At 42.4% G+C, this 19,671-nt stretch overlaps 1 protein-coding gene across 1 annotated transcript in view; it reads right to left on the reverse strand.

Moving 5' to 3' along the window:
- Nucleotides 1-19,671, reverse strand: part of LOC139694914 (tyrosine-protein phosphatase non-receptor type 9-like) — a 237,143-nt gene that overhangs the window by 54,244 nt on the left and 163,228 nt on the right. The window lies entirely within an intron of this gene.

Consider the following 19,671-nt stretch of genomic DNA (forward strand, 5'->3'; position numbering starts at 1 on the left):
AGAATAAGTCGGGTCAATGAAGGAGGTCACGGGGGAACTGGAGTGTAGGGAAAAATCCCAAGGACGCGGGAGAGGCGAGATATGAGGAAAAGTACGGGAAAATATGACAGGAAATTGAGGCAGGGAGAATAGGAGACGTCTTCAAAAGGGGCTTAAGTGGAAGGGGATAAGGGAGGCTCTTCTGGAGCCAGGCATTCAGGGTTATGGTAACGAGGAGGTATGAAAGACAAGTGAAAAGACAGAGCGAATGAACGACGGGCAAGAAAGAGTGGAAAAGGGTAATTAATGATCGAAAACTAACAGATTTTATACTTTTCCACAGGTTTTCCAAGCCAAGTACCAAATCTTTTAACAAGGAAACAGAACTTGATTTTATGCGTATATAAATACTTCATTGAGGGAACAGAACAAAACGCTAAAAAGGCGTTTCTAAACGGTTTCGAGCACGCGACACTCGAGACATCTATCAATTTAATTCTAGACGTGCACTAAGTTTTAGTGGATACACATCAATAGCTATGAGATACTTATTCGGACTGCACAAAAAAGATGAATTCGCGTCGAAACGAGGGCACGACACGGCTATCAAGAGACTCAGCATCACAATAAAATAATTTGCGAGGGAAAAAATTGCATGTTTTCGGTGTTATTGAAATTAACTCAACAGCGAACTAGACATTAATTTTTAAAATCGTACAGAGAGACTGAATTCACCGCCTTCAGAAATACTGTTCACACTTTTCATGAATGTTGATGAAATACGAGTAAATACACAGTTAGTGACACACCCTAGAGTAAAAAATGTTATAATTATTGGTATTCAACCGTTTAATAAGGGTTTTGGATGCACGTCCTATACAATTTGACAGCAATACATTTACTTTTCTCACACAAAACACAACCTGACATCGGACACTACAGTAAGTCCCTCTTCAATTCCGCATATCTCTTCCCTCCCTTCATTCTGTCAAATGAAGTTTGGAAATTTATTTAAGATTTTCTTAGATGCACTCCAGTTTTGAAAGTAATTACCCCAGGTAGTTCCTCTCGAAGGCACTGGGTGGCCGAGTGGCTTTTATCTCAGAAGTCTCTGATTATGGGAACAATTATCTCAGTTTCGAGTCGGTCTTATTTTGTAATTCTTTCGCACGCGAATATGAAATGGCTCTGTTGATAATTCAATCCATCCGAATCAGGAAAAAAACAAACACCAATTTTGATGCAATCATATTATACAGTGGTCAAGAACACTCACCAGTGGTCCTATTTCTTATTCGAGCGTCGTCTTCATAGGCATAACAAATGCCTGTGCCAAGCCTGCCGAGTTCCTAAAAGACCTCCTGCTTCCCCGATACTAAATTTCATCTAGCGACGCAAAATAAATAAAGTGTTATTTATGTAAATAGTAGTACACGTATTATAAATCATATATTTACTTTCTCTTGCTATGCGGGCATAAGAATACATGGACATAATCATGTTTTTAAATACATTATAAGAAATCATGATAAAAAACAAATTTGCACTTTTCCACAGGTTTATTGCTAACGTCCAACGCGTTTCGGTTCGCAGGTGAATCGGAACGCGGTGAACCGATCAGCGCGAAACCGCGGTGAACCGAAACGCGTTTCCGATAAACCTGTAGAAAACTGCAAATTTGTTTTTTCTCAAAGAGACGAACTTCCACCACATCTCGCCTGAATCTGTTGAATGTATTATTAGAAATGGTTGTGGTTTAAAATGCATAAATATTATACACCGACCATGGGAATACTGAACTTACATTGGATTGAGCGCACTGAAATAGGGTTTTTAGGACTGAAAAAGCATAAGCCATAACGTCAATTTGGATACCAAGAGCTGAAGTTCTTTCGGCGTCATCAGTAGAGATTCGGTAATAAAAACGGCAAAAAACTCGAGAGGATTTAGAATGTTCTCACTAGTTAGTCACCACAAATATTGCTACAATATTTGGTCGTGCTTAAGATAAAGAGCTTCCTGGAACACTGGGATAGCCAATCACTTTGTCCCAGGAAAACACCTAGCTAATTGGCATTGACTTCCTAGAAATCACAGACTTGGGGTTCCCAAACCCAGAAAACCCCCGCACTACTGAACATAAACCTCCGTAGATACATCGCAGTCTGTAAGAAGCGTTCCTGAGGGTATGGAATAATTATTGCTTGTGCGGTGCCATCAACCACCGAAAGCATCCATTTTCTTTGTTCAATCCTGTAGGAACCCTCGGGCACAACATAAGAGGGGAAATTCTGGGAAACGTTCATTGGAATGTTGAATGATTTTACTACCGTCCCTCCACATTCCGCGAATGGTTTTGAGCATCGAGATGACGACGAGAGTCGAAACTGCCACCACCCACCATCCGAGTCTCGAATCAAAATCGAATTCCAATTACGCACGGCTCGTAGGAAGCCTTTTGAGGTCCAATTTTGATTCCAGCATCCTTATCGAAAACAGGTTTCTATTAAAGAGAGGCATAAACATCCTCCGTTCGAGTGAGGGTCTTTTGCATGCAGGCTTCTATCAAAAGCGGTGGGCTGATTGATTGGAGTGGGTCCAGATGTAATACTGCGAGGACAAAATGAAATAACCTAACGGAGACATCGAGAGGTTTATGACACCGTGAATGATTGTATCGTTGGATTTCCTGGTTTCCTGTTATGGATCGTCTCGTTATTTCCAGTTCTGCGAAGAAGATAATGATGCGTCTGTGTGCTGCTTCCCTGCTACGCACAGGAGAGAGAAATAACATTTTAACTCCAAAACATCCATCGCACTTCCGTTCGTAATTGCTGGCGAATTCTTCGGATTAGACGCTCTTCTCCGTTGCGATTGAGGAAGCAATTGTCGTCCAAAATCCTTCCGACTCAATCTAAGTCATTAATCAAAGATTATTCATTTGAATTGCTATCTGATGGAGATGCAGGCAAACAAAACATATCTGAGTACTGAATGCAAATTGGGCAGGAAATTGAAACCCTCATTTCAGCTCTGTATATGCTCAACATATTCTTATATTTTGAATGAATTTCTCCAGTTAAGATTTTGATTTTTTAACAAGAAAAGCTCGAGAGAAAATTCAACAAACTTCATTACCTTTATGCTTAATTTTTGCTTTTTTTACCAACGCTATAGATCACACGACAGTTATTGGTTCGCGCATGGTTTCCTCTCTGAAAGAATCGCATGTGTTGAACAGGTTTATGTTGCTCTAATGGATGAGGAAAGGAAATTAGAAATTATAGCGAAAGATAATGTTTGTATTTTCCGTGAGCATTGAGAACCATTCCATGAAATGGTGACTGAAGGACTGAAAAATAAGGACAAAGGTCTCTCGGTTTGTTGGTTAAACTGACAGGAAAGGACACAGAGCGTCACACGGCAAACGCACTGGCGTGGTAGCATCTTGAAACACAATGGCTTAATATTCGTATTAATAAAAATATGCATAAATAACGAATTAATCCAGCATCTGTAAAAATAAACCCAGCCCCCAGGCGCAGCAAATCAGAAAATAATGCCAACATATGGAATAACGAACGTATTCAAGAAATGATCTTAGCAAAATTCGCAACCACAAAACAAACGGGAGGATACGTTCACCCAATACATATGTGCATTCTATTTCCTTTTACAAAATTATACTTTTTCCATCTTCCAGGGCTGACATTCCAACACCCCTCGCCAAGTGGCTCGCGGGATATCGCACAACGTAAATATAGATGGAAAGGAAAATGTTGCATACATTCCGTGCTCGTTACGTATCGGATAGGGCTTATGAAAAGGGAAATAGCAAGAGAACTTCGCCAAATTGCTTGGCTGCCGCATGCTATTGGCGCAAAGGGCAGGAAATAAAGGAAAGGGCGAGGAAGGAATGATTGGATCCTTCCGAGCGGTGGAAAGGCACAGAGGGGGTGAGGGAGGGAGGGAAAATGGAGCGAGATGGCCGATAGAGGAACGGTCGGACTCGGAGGGAGGAAGTTAAGGGCGTTTAAACACCCTTGGGAAGTGAGGGGAGAAGGATACAATTATGAGGTGGGATATTAGGAGGGAAGGCAGGAGATGCAAAAACATTCCGCCGCGAAAACCGGAAAGTGTGGAGCAACTCGCATCCTTTTCCTTACTGCAGGCCTCTTAAGCCGATATTGAGACGTACATTTGGAATGTGTGATATTCCATTTCAAACATCGACCACCTACTTCAAAGAGGTATATCTATCGAGATGATGAGGAGATGAACGGGTCTTCGGAAGTTGTACTTGGTTCAGGCACTTCAACAATTAATATAACATCCGAGTCAAGAGTGCATAACGCTTCCTGCTGTCCTAAATAGATAACAGAGTTTGCGAAGGGGATAGAAAGTATTAATAAAAAAGTAATACAAAACATGAATCAAATTTATTAGCTTTTGTATTCGGGAAGCTATTCGACTTAGTAAATTGAACGAAGTTCGCTGTTACCTAAGTGCATCATACAGTAGAGGACTGGAAGGATGGGCGTCTAATTTGAAACCAGCACAGAAATTAGGCAGCCAAAGGGAAGAGAATGGAGAATCGAAAGAGGTAGGTAAGGGAGCTACCTAATGCTGCACTTTTTTCCCCGGCAGCCATTCAATTATACACCAATGAGACAGTATGACAAAAAAGAAAAGCTGAAGAGGAGGATTATTTTACTTAATTGCATTTAGTCAGCCACAAAACAAAGGTCACAGCTTATAGATTGCAGAGTCTTAGTTTACGACACGGGAAATGATACAACAAAGGGAAAATAATACGATTTCCAAGAATGATGACGTCTAAGTTAAACATAGAAATTTGAGAGAATAAATTACACAGGTGAAACACTATTAATAGGAATGTGCTCGAGACGAAATTCACCGAAATCTGAAGGGCTATAGGGGAAGAATTGTATAACCGATAGAGCCATTACAACTAGGAGGGCAGTGAATAGGAGGGAAGCTCAAATGAAAAAAATACAGTGCAGAGTTCTAATACGTTATAGGATTTGAAGCATAACACCGTATGTTTGCGCAGCCTGGGGGTCTATCATAAAACTTCACAATAAAGGTGGGTTATCTCTATCATTTTCAACGCAATGCGTTATGGATATTCAATAACTTGCTTCTGGATTCCGCACAACATATCCCAACACAAAGATAAACTACGATCCACTGAAGCCGAGTTTTAATGTCCGTGCTTGCAAACTGCAAAAGAGGAAAATCCTGCAATGAAATATCTTTGAGGGTGAGGATATTGGAGAAATTATTACAATGAAAGACGGCCAATATAAGCTGGATAGGGCGGAATACCAAAAGAAATACAGGGTTATCGTGAAATAAATGAGAACCACATCGGGGAAATTTCAACAGAGGCAGAAGAAGTGAATGGAGAAATACTTAGAGCTGACCTGGTACTAAGCCATAGAGAATGTAAAACTCGCGTTTTTAGAGTTGGGAAATTAGGTCCTTTCCAAATTCAACTATATATAAAGGAGTCTCACCCGAGTTTAATCGGGAATTCTTCGGTCAAAAGTCAAACGCTATATTGTCCATGCGTCTCGCGGGACGGATTACGGACAGCAACATGAAATTTTGTGGAACCAGAACTATGATAGAAACGCAAAATGGGATTGATGTGCACATTTTTGCGACAGGCGAAAGTCAACAACACCCACTTTAACTACGGAAACTCAACACTTTTTATTGATCAATAATGGATAGAAGTAATGAAAATGCGATGTGAATACTTCGTTCCGACTTGCATGCGACATGCAAAATGAAAAGCGTCCTATTACACTATTACCAACTTACCTTACCCTAGCGAAATATGGACACAATCTCTATCCAATGTGTCACCCAGACGATATAGATGGGGCGCACATGAAAAAAACACGATTCGATCGTCGGTCGCCCAACTCTTTTAGAGGGTTGAAACCAATGAGAATAGTAGAGAAAGGAAGATCCTCGGGCTGATGAGGGGTTAGAGGATGAAAGGGGGTTATGGGCGTGGGCGGAAAGGGGTTAGAGAGCGGGCGGCGATCCTCTCGTCTCATAAAGAGGAAGATAGGCACGTCGGGAGGATTGGGAAACCGGCAAAGAGGTTTATGGGATAATCGGTGCGCTTTTGAAAAGGACAATTCTTAGAAGTGACGAGAGAAGAAGGTTTTAATGCGTTAAAGGCGAACTGGGAAAACTAAAAACGGATATTTCTGGGATTTTATAAAGGAAGAAACAGTTCGGTAGTCTCGCGACAATGATTTATAAATCCGCAAGTTCTTGCTCAGGACTCTCTTCGATTCGCCGCCGACATTCTCCGACCAACAATTGGTGAAACAAAAAACTTTTTACTATCTTCTTTCCAATGATCTTCATAAAGATTCATGAAATTTTATTATCTAAGGCCCATCAGTCTCCTATTATTTAAGGGATACTTGTTACGTTTTGTCAAAGAAAATGCCATTTTCAAAATAATATTTTACGTATATCAGTATGTATCGTCAAAAATTTTAATTCTAAGACTCACATTACTTAAGCATTCATTATAAACATACGAAAAATCGACAGCATAATTTTATAGAATATTGGAGCCATTCGAGGACAAAGTGCTTAACCACCAAACACCATTCTTTGAGATCAACTACTACCCAGTTAATAAGGAAATGTTTGGCCGAAGTACTCGCCCAGAAATAAAATGCAATGAGTACAAAGTAAACACTCGAGCTCTTAGCATACGGACATTTAGGGTGAACCTCGAGAGAGATATCAACGTGATCCTCCTTCCAATGCGTTACCCCTATCATTGTTCTGGCTTCTTTTCCTTCCCTCGAAAAGAGCCCTATACAGGGCTTAACACGAAGGTGAAATTCACGCATCAGCGTAAGGGGGCCAGTACCTTCCTTCCCCTGTGACGCCTATGGCTTCCCAGGAAATTTTGGTACCCAACAAATCAACACAGTTTGGGTGAATCAAAAGAGGCATCACCTGGAATCAAACCAAGGTCCTCCGAGCAGGAGCCTAGCTCTCAACCCAAAGAACTAATATGCCCACTTATTTTCTGTATTTAGTATATTTCTACTAATATATTTATACACATAGGGACGAAGTCCACTTTTGGATATTTTACGCTAGAATGTTTCTTTTTAATTGTCACCTAAAACCTAAAGAACAGGTTTCATTAACCTAACCCCGACAAGTTATTCGATGGGAAACGTGTCGATTTGGTAACCCGAAAGACACTGGCGCCACCTTCGGGAGCGGATGTTGTTTTCATCCCACGACTAGCTATTTAGGTTGGATGGGGGCGACGTAACCTTTGCCATCGAAGCACCATAAAACCCAAATATACTACCGCTATCCCGTCAGCTTACAATCAGCCCGACGCCCGACGATTTAGGCAATTCTGCCGAGACTTAGGGGAGAACCTCGACCAACCTTTATCTCCAGGGTTCCCCGTTAACTCCGTCAGAATAACCTACAGCTCGTAGGAAATCGAGGCACAGAAGATGCAAACACCCCTCCTCGTTCAAAGAGATCGGAGAGGATCCCGAGGCAAACAGCAAGGGCGGAGATTGTGGCCGAAAAGAGGAAGGGGCAATACGTACTTTATGGTTTGAGCGAGACGAAGGGCGGTGACCGAGAGGAGGGGGCGTTTCAGCTTTATTGGGGCATAAATGTAGAGAGGGCTGCGCGGGGAGGGGACGGCCAAACGATGATTATTTGGAGTGAAGCGAAACATCGGGTATACTTCGCTGCGTGGCTTCGATTGGATGCTCGGCCATCTGTAAACGATGGCCATTGGTGGTTTCCAAACCGGAAATGGACGCGGAAGGTGGGTTTTATACGGATGATCAGTGGGTAGTCAAGGGGCGAAGGATCGAAATATTTTGGAGGGGAAGGATATGGAGGGTGAGAGTTTCATCCGCAGACGAGTTCGTTTCAAAAATCTGCAGGCACTAAGCGAAGTCTTAAACGATCAATCAATCACATTTGTACGATTGAATGAGAGGAGGGGTTGCGCAAAGGAATGAGGAATCGGTCTCAAAAATGTGCGAAATCAAACACTGCGAATGGAAAGGAAACCGCTGCGATTTGAATGTATTTCAGCAACGTGATGATTCATGATGGAATGCTTCATAAGTGCCGGCCCCGATGGTGGCGGGGTAACGTCCTCGCCAACCCAGGGTCACGGGTTCGATTCCCGCCTAGGTGGACTTTCTTCCATCCAGGGCTTGGTTGTATGTAATTGTCTTCAATGTAATGTCTGTAATTTAAGGGTTAGGTGGGAGAAGAGACTTCAAGTCTCAACCTCGCCCAATTAAGCGGATAAATAAATAAGAAAGATACGTTTCTAAACCTAGCCTCCGTCCCCTATGCATGCTGACAAGAATAAAAATAATTTGTAAAGAAATGAATAAAAGGAAACTCATTCCCAATAACTAACCCAAAAACGATCTTTTTTCACTCGTTTCGTTAGCAATATAAATGGCATATGCGCTTAATACCTAATACGATGCCCAATTACCATCTCCTAGTCATAGAAGCTATTTCTACATAGCTAAGTCCAGAGAATTTGGCCAGACAAACGTATCTCAAGAGAGCTAAAGCATGAAAAGCTCCACTTGTTCAACGACTTGCATTGCACATTCTTACACTTTTACTTGAGATGTCAAGACGTGAAAATATATGTAGGCTGTCATGCAATAAATTATTTCATGCAGCTCAAATGCACAGAACGTATAAATCAAGTTTAAATATATACAGTTTTTGGAGTCTATCAGGGTCATTAACAAGTAACAAGGTTGCAAGTTCAAATGAATGATTTTTATAAGCATTTAATATAATGATTCAATCAATATTTAATTTACCAATAATTTAAACAATAGGTAGGAATGTTTTCAAAGTTTTGGTTCCGTCCACTACGTAAAGTTACGATACACGGAGACCTTTGCAGGCAATTTTATTTTTGAAAAAACCTTCCCATGTATCCGACTGGTAGCCAAATACGGCTTCTCATCGAAACGATTAATCTCTTTGCTTAAAAAATAATGAGAACCTTTCTCCGTCTTCTGGAATCATCACTACTAAGCATTTTAATGGCGGTGAGCTAAAATTTTATACTCACCTAAAATTAAACATTAGTTAAAACAGATTGCAAGTGAAAATGCAAAAATTCGAACTGCATGATTATTTAAACTTTGAAGGGGGAAATCTCAAATGGACCTGGTGTCTTCTTATACGAGGGGTAGCAGTAAGGGACGAAAAGAAGCCAAAAAGATCCTAGATAACATAGGGACAGGCCCTTCAAGTATATTTACCGTAGACTCCCGGACAAATGCATGCGTATGGTGCGGCGGGTATACAACATCTTTTCACTAAGCAATTATAGTTTGCATTTATCTAAAGAAATACTAGGGAAATAATTCTTTATAAATAATACAGCTTTCAAATTACGAACTATGTCATTCCAACGAGCCAGAATAATGCATGGCAGACCATTTCGTGTATTGGGCTGCCTTTAGCGAATCATTAATGAAAAGAAGCAGACTGTGATGGGAGGGGCGGCAGGGAAACGAAGCCTCAAACCAAGGCCGGTGTCACACTCACTCGGTGCATGAAATTGGACAGGAAATAGAAGCGAAAGGTTCAGGGAATGAGACGGTCGGTCCTACGACATCGACGCGAAAACCAAGACTCATGATGAAATAAGACAGGTGATGCGGCTCGTATGAAAAGCAAGACTAATTACGCTCGTGAACACAGTACGTAAATGTGGAAGAACAATAGGTTTCAGCGTCTATTTTATGGAAGTTATCCATGACGGATATCATAGAAAAAACTCGGTTAAATCCTAAAATGTTTTATTAAATACGACCCGTTTAGGGTTCGTCAGAATATCCTGACGATGTCCGGATACTAGGAAACCCAGGTCGTATTAATAAGCATCACTAATGGAAGAATCGGCCAACACTACGCAGACCCCGCAGTAGTAGTACGTGTGTGGATTTTCGCGGGGATCCGATTGATAAGATCACAGCGTTCCGCATTCATAGAAAATATCATACTTGGCAACAATACGACTATGAGGGGAGCGAGATTTTAAACCGCGACCATGAGGTTAACCAACAAAAGGTTGGCCCACCAAGTACCCCAATCGCGCGCTGTCGTCGATATTAATGTAAATAGGGAACTATATTTCCTGAGCCACTAGACCCTAAACCATGAATGGGTCAATTCACCATTGCAACAATAAAGAGATGTCAACTTTGAACGCACGTTCGTCAATACACCTCCATAATGTCCGCTATAAATTTAAATGAAAGTCACGTCCACTACAGCAACCGTTTAAAAATAAAAGTTTTAACCACATACTCTTTTTAACTCAAAAAAAATATTAAAACCTAGAATATACCATAAAGTAAACTAAAATATCAATAATAAAGTTTTTATGGTTTAATAATTCGAAATCGAACCTTTCAATATTCTGTAATCTACACCTTGATTCTCAAAGCCAGATATCAAAATCCCCAAATTAAACGTATTTGGAATTTGATTTATTCAACAGAATATTTGGTGAGTAACGCGGGAGTTTGCCGCGCCATCACATAAAACACACGCAAATGCATTTGGTGCAGTTTCAACCACTTTTTCTCTCTCTCTGAGGAGTGAAGTACCAAGGGAACACGAGTCCCATGTTTTAGAAGCAGAAAAAGTGACAACTTGAGTAGGAGGTTAATTCGCAAGGCATTTGATACGAATTTTTAAGGCCCTCCTCGACCCATTTTTTCCTCACTTTTTTTTCATTCCTTCGAGCACATAATCCAGGTGCAATTGACGAAAAGATATATTCTGGGAGGACGAGAAATTACGGCGGTCCCGTAAAAAATGTCGGAGTGATTCGAGCACCCACCATAGAGTGAGCGAAAAGGAGGGTGAGGGAACATGTGCTCTTGTAAAAATGCCTTGGGCGATCGATCGCTCCTGTGGGCAGAATGAGAGTAAAGGGGGCAGAATGGGGGTAGAAGGGGCGGGATGCGGGGGAGGGAATGGCGCGGCACGGAGAGCGCGGGGGAAGTAGGTGCCAGAGAGAGGTGACTCGCTTGAGATCTCTACGACGAGATAGCAGGCCATTCCAGAGAGAGAGAGAGGAAAAAGGATCCCCTCCCGAGTCAATGGTGTGCTCTAGGGAAGATTGCGTGCGTCGTAGAGGCGTGCCCACGGACAAAATCGAGATCGAGAGAGCTTCTTCATTCGAAAAGAAGTAACACGAGACTTAAGTGCAAGATTGCCGGTACAGATTTGATTGGAAGTTCGCAGTTTCTTTTTCGAATGGCATAACAATGCTACTATTACAAGATCTCTTGAAACGCGAAAACATAAAAGAGGCATATTAATTTACAAATGAACAATAGTATTCATGAAATAAATTCCACACTAATCATCATGACATAGTGGTGGCAAAGGAAAGGATATGAAGGACTAAACATGAGATAAATAACGATCCAGTAGTAGACTAACTAAGGTATTATTTATGCTTCATCTTTCTACCGTAAAGAAAAGATTTGTTGAATCTGACGCTTTTTTATCGCTGTCATTTCAGTAAAAACTCTTTCCAAATTTATCTTGCAGTGTTTTGTTTTATTATCAAGCCGTGAGCCTCATTTTGCCGGTTTCCAAATTACATGGCACGAGGCCATTACGGCTAACCGCAAGCTGGACAGGAGCGCGATTCCATCCAGAAGCGAGTTTCAACGCAATTTATCATTTCTACGTCTTTTTGATGATTGTATATTTGTTCAACGTTCAATTAATGAAATAATCTTTCAGCCATTTCACTCAAATAAAGATACACGTGTAACATCTGAGGTTAGTTAGACATATTCCACTACGAAATTTTGTTCATTGAGGGCAATACCTTAAACATCCACTATACCAGCAGTCCTCGGAATTACTAATTAATATTAGAGATCAGGGGCTCGTTTCTCAAAGCTAATAGGCAACAAACAAGAACATGCCAATAAAATTCGATGGATTAACTGCATAACAGATATACGAGGGTCATCCGGAAAGTAGTACCCGTTCGTGAAATAAAGACACAAAAGTAAATATTAACAAACATAAAAAATTTTATTTGAAAGAGGATACTTTAAACTACTTCTCAACATAATCTCCAAGCAAATTAAGGCATTTGTCATAACGTGTGACAAGTTTCTGTATTCCTGCTGCATAGTCCTTCGCCGCCAGCTCATTGAGATACGCGAGGGACCCATCTTGCACAAATTTTTGCATAATGCAGATGGTGTTTAACAATTTCATGAACAATTGTTCGAGAAACATTGGGAAAATGCTCACAGATGTCATCAATTGTGACGCGCCGATCGTTCCTCACGAATTCGTCAACTGAGCTCACCAGTTGGTCTGTAATGACAGACGGTCTCTCCGAACGCTCATCGTCGTGTGTGTTCCCCCTCCCCATGTTGAAGTTGCGACACCACCGCCGAACAGACGACTCGTCCATTACATTGTCTCCATACACCTCCTTTAATTGGCGATGAATATCAAATGGGCGAACGTTTCTTGCATTGAGGAATTTAATCACTGCCCTCACTTCACAACTGGCGGCGTTCTCAATTTTTTTAAACATTGTAAACAATCACAGAAACAACACAGGCAATGCTAGCGTCACGCAACTTGGCTCAGAGAAGGCAGACAAGCCACTGAAGCTATCTGACCTCGTCCAGCGGCTACTCGCGTCGTCAGCACTTCATGCGGCACGAACGGGTACTACTTTCCGGATGACCCTCGTATTTATGTTGTTATTTTTCCCACGAACGATATGGGATCGGAATAAAACAAGTTTGTCCCTACCTGGCTAGGAGGGAAAGGTGTTTTGAGCCAAGGGTAATCTGATGTGAATCACCCCTTGCCACACATTCTAGTGGTGGCTCGCAGGGTACTGAATAATGAAAACTTACAATTTTTTCATGCAAAGCAAATTTAAAAAATTGTTTTCTTATTTATCTCGTTAAGGTGTGACATAAAATGGGATTTGGAATGCTTACATCTAATTTACGATTGTTTATAGAGAACATGTGATTTTACTCGTACCTTTGAGAGGCGGGAATGCCAATTCATTAAATTTTGAACTGATACCCTTCTAAAAAAAACCAAATTGCAATATTCAAAACTAAGTTTGGTCTGCCTTTCGGAAAAGGAAGATATGACAATCGAAAAATCAACGACCTTTGGTACATCTGAGTGTGTCCAGAGCCAGCCGGATAAGAACCATGTCCCAGTAACCCAACTCTTCTGACAGGGCTACCACGCCCCTCGGGTCGATGACGGGCAGGGTACTTTTCGATGGTTGCGTTTCGTGGAAGTGATTTCCACTCGAAATCTGTCCCAGTAGGACATTTTTTTAAACGACATTTTCACTTAAATACGTGATTCCTGGTTCAACTGCTAATTTTAAACACCACTTGAATTAAAAGGGGGAGCTTACAATGGTCATCAATTATTGTACCTAAGTCCCTTCTGGACATTGGCTGAGGCCCCACTCGAAACTTGAATAAAATTTAAAATATTTTTGGGACAAATTAAAACACAAACTTGAAAAACGGGTCTCTGAATGCCACTCTCGGATTTGTCTCGTATATCTGGTGTACGGACAATGGGAGGGTATAAAGGACGAGATTATGTGGAGGATGGTCGAGTATACCTTTCTACAATGTGAGTGAAAATAAAAGTCTTTGGAGAATGGGGCCCAGTAAAGTATGACACAATAACTCTGAAAAATGGAGCCAGGGTTACGGAAAGGCGGATTCATGGGGAAAGTGTCCGAACTTTAGGCGTTCCAAAAATTGCACAAACAGATACAATATTTCGCACTTATGATGCTTGGGCGGACAACCGATGGCCAACTATGCCTCTGATAACGCCGATTCAAATTCGAAAAATTTCGGAGGTGAAGGGACACGACCGACATAGGAAATATCGAAGGCTTGAATATTTGAAACCCAAAGATGCGGCATTCAACTTAGACCAAAATATGCGTGGTGTAATATATTCCCTTAATTAAAATTAAAACAAAGGGAACAATGCTTCTGTATGCAACTTAGTCCACTTTTGAATTAAATCTGCGACGGCAATAGCGGATAAGGCCCTTGGACATCACTTAGATTTCAATTTTAAATAATTCGACGCCAACTCTTTTCGCCAACAGACCGTTACTGCAAGGCTTCCGGGTGGCCGTAATAAATATTTTCGGGCGCATCACAAGGAAGGCAAGGGTCGTCTTCGTGCTGGAAGGGAGGGGGCGATGAGGGGATTTGGTTGAGGGGAGAATCGAGGGAATGGGAAGGTTGACAAAGGAAGGGATCGGGAAGGGAGTGAACGAGAAGAATCGGGGGCCGGCGGCAGAGGGAAGATGGCCCGAACCCCCGTCCCCGCCGAACACGCTTCCGCTATATTCTGACCACCTTCATTTTTTTTAGTTCATCTTCCGCCTCTCTCTTCCGGATGCGCATGGCGTCATCGAGGGTGTTGGGGGAGGGGAGTGGCGAGGGAAGGAACGCGAGATCGTGTGCGAGGGTGGGAACGACGGGAGAACAAAACACACTCGAGCGGCACGCACTCCTAAAAATTTTGCGTAGGCATTTCGTTACGGTACTCAGAAGCGTGGGGCACGGCGGCACTGACAAACGGTATGGCTCAAAACAAGACGAGGGTCCGTGAACACGTCGCCATCTGCGCATCCCCTCCACACCACTTTTCGACGCGGTGAGCATTTGGCACCAGATCGTAAAATGAATGCCTGAGGGTGAGGAAATTTCTCGGAATTGGACTCCATCTTCAATGCAGGCACACGCGAGAGTTTCTCTGTTTGCAGCGCTCGCCCTCTGGGGATATCGTTGATGAAGGGATGTAAGATGTATGAGGAATACTAAATCATTTTCTATGACAATGGGAAGGCAACGGAACAACGCACTTTTTGAAGGTATATATTAGCCGATCGGATCTCGAATATACAATTCGATAAATGCACGAAATACATTTAAGGGCACTTTTCTATTGTAAAATATGCGTCGTATCCAAACGAGTAAAGCGTATCGTAGGATTGAATTGGCGAGGTGGTCAGTGTACTTACTTTATGGGCCTTACTGGGGTCGGGTTCGTGGCCGAATATCGGCGGTGATGGATTTTATGTGGTATACTGAAAATTGTTCGGTCGCCATGAGAGGTACACTTCAAATCATGTACCTTTCCTATTTGGCCAAGAGAAACCAACCACCCAAGCCGAGTTCCTCTTAAACCTACCTCCTTTGCTTATAAAAATTCTACCGAAACACAATTACCCACCGATCCCTAATGCTGAAAATGAAAACTCGATTGGTTCGACTGAAAAAACAACTTCTACCTAATCCATTACAAGTGTTTTATCCATTTCCACTGTACACCCTGAAACACTCCTTAAGACATCTGGCAAAACAAACATTTTAGATACACACGCAGCGCCAGTATCGTCAAACTCGAAGCCCATATGTACACGAGTACTATGAACGCTTAAAAATCACAATACATTCCCATTCTAGGGGCCACAATAATCACCGCAGCGCGTGTATCTCACCCTAATAAAATATCGCTAGGTGATAACAATTCGCGTGGTTAGATAACATTCACTCCCGAAGGGGCATCGTCACAACCAGAGGTGTTCCCCCTGTCACGAGAGCTTAGCTAAGGAAGCACGAACGAGTGCCGACACGGGCGTCCGAATTCTCAAATTCGATGGCGTACGTGGATAGCAATGGAGTAGGAAAGGGGCGGATGGGAACCATTTGGGCCAATGAAAGACAAGAGGGATACCCCACTAGCATCAAAACTTAATCATTATGGAAATGAGGGAAAACGAAGTGTGTGTCACACAGGTTGTCGACCAGGGTCGCTGTTGGTCCGCTTTTAAGGATTGGCATAGTTCCCACCTTCGCCCCAAGGTCGTTGTTGCAAGCATCACCTTCGACAAGATATTCATCGCTTAAGTCAATTTCTCATGAGTCCGTTAAACTGATATTTGGTATGCACGTCAACGCAACATGGAACGCAGTTGGTATTGGTTGTAGGCCAATACATTGTTTTGGCGATTTCGTATTGGAAATAATCTAGTCATACCAAAACGATCATTTCGAAAAACATGCATACTTCCAGTGATTAAAAGATGTGAGGGTAAAATCGTAATGGGTCGACACAATTGCAACTCGTTTGTGGGAACTAATTCTTAGAGATTCCATGATATATATATTGCTCGGATTTTCACCATAGGGGTACCATCTAAACAGATTCCTGGACTGTATGTTAATCCAGGTATGAAAGCAATCCGACGAATCCGCTTCCATTTCAGGATTAAAACCAGTCTTCAGGAGATTGACAAACCGAACCTCCAATGCATGTTAACGGATAACTCTGTCAAAAAGCCACTGTTGCGGCATCTCCTGCAGTATTCTGAAACCGAACCTAGTTCGCTAATTAAATCATTGCATTCAAAAAAAGAGTTGGAAAGTTAAGTCGCGAAAGCAGAAAAGAAACTCTTCGTCGTGACGCACCAGAACACATCACGAAGGAGACATAATTTAATATAACTTCCTAGAACATGTAATGAAAACTACAACCTTTTTGGGTTGGGGGGGGCCACAGGGTGCCCGGTGGTTCAGAAGGGTGATACACCAAACACCACATCGTCGACCTAGCCCCTACCCCGCCCACTCCATCCCCCACGAACACACTAAGTCCGCAAACGGTGAGGAAAGTCGGTACACAGCACACGTATACCCTGCCGCCTACAGATCCCCATTCGTCATGTTTTCGTCTTTTTTTTATTTTAAATTCCATTTAAATGGTCTTCGCTCTCGTGGGCGCACAGCACAGGCGAGCACGCGTGTCCCACGCGCACGCACCTCGTGAGAGAAAAGAAAAGGAGGTAAGGCACGTGAAAACAATCGTGATGCCGAGGCTACCTACCATATGGCGTGCTCGGGCCACCTCAATCTCTGGAACGGATTGAGGATTGGGCGGAGGAGGGAGGGTGTAGAGGGGAGTTCGGGTAGCGGGGTTGGAGAGGGGACTCTCTTCCGTGCAGGGGGAAGGAATGCATGCAATGCATGTAATGGCAGTGCAAACGAAGGCACGCGATCCACTTCCCACGCGGACACACTCGGCCGCTCCGATGCGCCTATTGGAAGGAGGACGCCTCTGAAAAATTACGAAACAGAGCTCGAACCAAGAGAATTTGATAGAAATTTCTTGTCCTTGCGGATAGTATTCATACATAATCCGGCAGATAATCCCAAACTTTCTTAAATAACGACCCTTTTAAGCGTGACAGAATTTCCGGAGCCTCCAGAATGAGTGATTTGTCGGAAAGATCCAACTAAAAGAAAATAACGAATAACTAGATCTAAGTAAATGCATTAGTTAGTAAGACTAATAACAAAACTCAAACCAGTTTTGTTAAGCATGGCGGGATTTTTTACGTGAATGGATAGACATTCACGTAAAAAAATATATAATGATATATATATATATATATATATATATATATATACACACACACACACATTATTAGGTAATCTACTGGTTAAGGTAGGTTTTTGGATGGCCACAGCTCTTGAACAAATATTTTGTGACTCCTAGCAAAACACAACATCCCACTCTACATCAGGTCCCTCTTATATATATATATATATATATATATATATATATATATATATATAATATTCCAATTGAGAGTAATCACTCAACACAAACAACCCTTCAATATTTTTAAGGACCTGAATTCAATAATTGAATAATCAATACGCCAAGGTTAGGTTTTCAATTCATTACTTTTCTACGTCTCCCCATGGAGTCGCAACTCACAGTCCGGGCACAATTCCAGTATGCTTTGACCTGCGGTGAGGAGAGCTCCAACGGCCGAAAGGACTCTGGCAATGGACCTTCACCGATCGCCTTTTTCGGCAACCGCCCGATACTTGGCCTTCTCGTCCCCTCAGCGCACACACTCTCCCCATACAGAGAGCACCACGGGCAACTCCTAGAGTCACAGCGTTGCTCGCAATAAATCAAGACTGATAAATTGAACCCATAGAGCTAAGAAGAACCCTTACAGGATAACTCGCGTGCCTCCCGGGGGAGCGGAGGAGGATTCGCGCCTCTTCCGCTTCCATCAGCCACCGTGAGCTACAGTTCCGCCCACAGATCACTTTCACCACTTTTCTTCGATTGCCTTTTTCGTCGAGAAGATCAGCGGCTACTGCGGCATGAGAAATGCCGAAATTACAACACCTGCCCATTTACCGTATTCGACCTATAATGAATTTAAAATTGCGAGGAAATACCATTGCGGCGAAGAGGCATTGTTGTGATGAAATCCTATGACGAAACTTCGCCATAAAAAGTTAAACTTGGTAACAGTAATTACACTATTAATACTATCCAAACTTAGGCGTGGCGATTTACAAACTGTTCTGAGAAATAAAGGTGAGTATTTGGAAAAGGTCTGACAAGATAATTAAGTACCATCACAAAACGAACGACTTGAAAAATTCATTTGGACGGCAAACTTCCACATTTTAGTTTATCAGAATCACAATTAAGAAAAAGGCTAAGTATACTTGTATGACTCATAATAATCCAAGTTCAGATGATTTAATAGATATGATATCGAATAAACGAGAGAAATAAGTTCAGCATGCAATCTTTCCAATCCATTGTCTACTATATACGAAGTCAAAAATTCCAATTACTCCACCACGAGATTAAAAGAAAATGAAACCAAAGGGGAAGTGACCCCAACATAGGGGTTTACTATTGAAGTACATTCAGGACTAGACACAACCTCATCGAATCGCTTGGAGCAAACATCATATACTCGTACTATATAGAGTAATAAAAACCATATACTTGGACGCTAATGGCGCTTCTTTCCACGAGCAAGATGTACTTCTGAATACAAACTGCATCTTCTCTGTTCTAACCCACGACAAAATATATTCATCAAAGCAATACAATAATAATTTTATAGGAATGGTTATCTTCAACATTGGAGGGTCGCAACTCTTTTCGTGGATTGCGAGGGATTGGAATCCTGATGAGGGGATGGGATAAAAACTTTGAGAAGAACTGCACGCCGGATGTAATCATCGTCGATGAAACAAAAGGGCTTCTTACCTTCCGTCCATTCAGTGGCCACGCGACTCGGGGGGATGCTCAAGTGAGCGAGCGGCGGAGGAGACAAGCGAGGGAGGGCCGCGGCAGCGTCACAGCCGCCGCCGGTGGGCGGCCATCCTTGTTCTCGGCGCCCGCGGGCCGCTCACTCGAGGCAAGCCGAAGCGGCGGTGACTTCACGCGAGTCGAGATATAATCCACAGGGAACCCGAACGAATAAAATACCTCGCGCTATTGCTCCGATATAACCAAATCATGAAACTGAATCCTCGTCGTCGGAAGGGGTGAAAAAAACAGAACGCCGCAGAGTCTAGAACGAAAACCGTTCCACAGCCTCACGGCACGAAAACGAGACCGTAACCCACCCCGGTCGCCGTCTAGACTACCCCGAAGCGTATCTTTATATTTTACGGTCCTCCCGCTTCGAAAACAACACTCGTC

This window comes from Hetaerina americana, unplaced genomic scaffold (genome assembly GCF_022747635.1).
Source record: "Hetaerina americana unplaced genomic scaffold, ioHetAmer1.1.p SCAF_6, whole genome shotgun sequence".
Classification (NCBI taxonomy): Eukaryota; Metazoa; Arthropoda; class Insecta; order Odonata; family Calopterygidae; genus Hetaerina; species Hetaerina americana.